Genomic DNA, 955 nt, shown 5'->3' on the forward strand with positions numbered 1-955 from the left:
GGCAAGTAACTTTGTAGGAAAAACCACCACCTCCCTGACTCTCCAAAACCCCACTGCCATGGTGTCTGCCGACTCACAGAGACCCCACAGGACGGGGTAGAACTGCCCGTGTGGGTTTCCAAGGCTGTCACTCATCATGGGAGTAGAAAGCTTCGCCTTTCGCCACTGAGGAGTTGGTGGTTAACAGCCCAATGAATAGACAAGCGCTCGTAACAAAACCAAATCTCATTGCCAGCGAGCGGTGCTGACTCACAGGGACCCTATCAGACAGGGTAGCACTGTCCCTTCCGGTTTCTGAGACTGACTCTACTGGAGTAGAAAGCCTCCTCTTTCGCTTTCAGAGCGGCTGGTAATTTTCAACTGCTAATTTTGCAGTTAGCAGCCCAACGTGTAAGCTCCTTTTACATAATCCCAACACCACCCAAAGGCGAAATCTTTCCTGGAAAAGGGCTCCCTCACAGACAGCAGCCCCCTAGCCCCACCCCCTGCATTTCCCTCCATGCTCACACCAAGGCTCCCTCCCCACGAGGCGTCGTGCACCAGTGGGGGGTTAGGGTGGGGGGCCCCCATCACCACACTGGGAAGAAAACAGTGAGCAAGGCAGAGGGCTGGAGAAAGCCTGGAGACAAAGGCCATTTCACCGTAAAGCAAATCTTCAGCTACTTTGGAGATGCCTGTCCTGGGAGTCTGAGGCCTGGGACCCGGCTCAGGGAGACCATCACCCAGAACAGCTTGGGATCACCTTGAAGACACAAGGGATTTGCACCCACACATCTAGTGCTGGCTTCTCCTTCTGGCTCCTGTTCAAAAAAATCCACCAGGTTACTACTATCAACGAGATCACAGGCTGGTGGGAAACTTGAGTCCCACCTAGTGGTGCCCGGGGTGCTTCAGGTGTCAAAAGGCCTTGGCAGACAAAAAGGTCCCCCACCCCTGGGGCAGAGGGTTTCAGAGG

This window comes from Echinops telfairi, unplaced genomic scaffold, assembly GCF_000313985.2.
Source record: "Echinops telfairi isolate 266 unplaced genomic scaffold, ASM31398v2 ScPeMD7_7469;HRSCAF=8507_1, whole genome shotgun sequence".
NCBI lineage: Eukaryota > Metazoa > Chordata > Mammalia > Afrosoricida > Tenrecidae > Echinops > Echinops telfairi.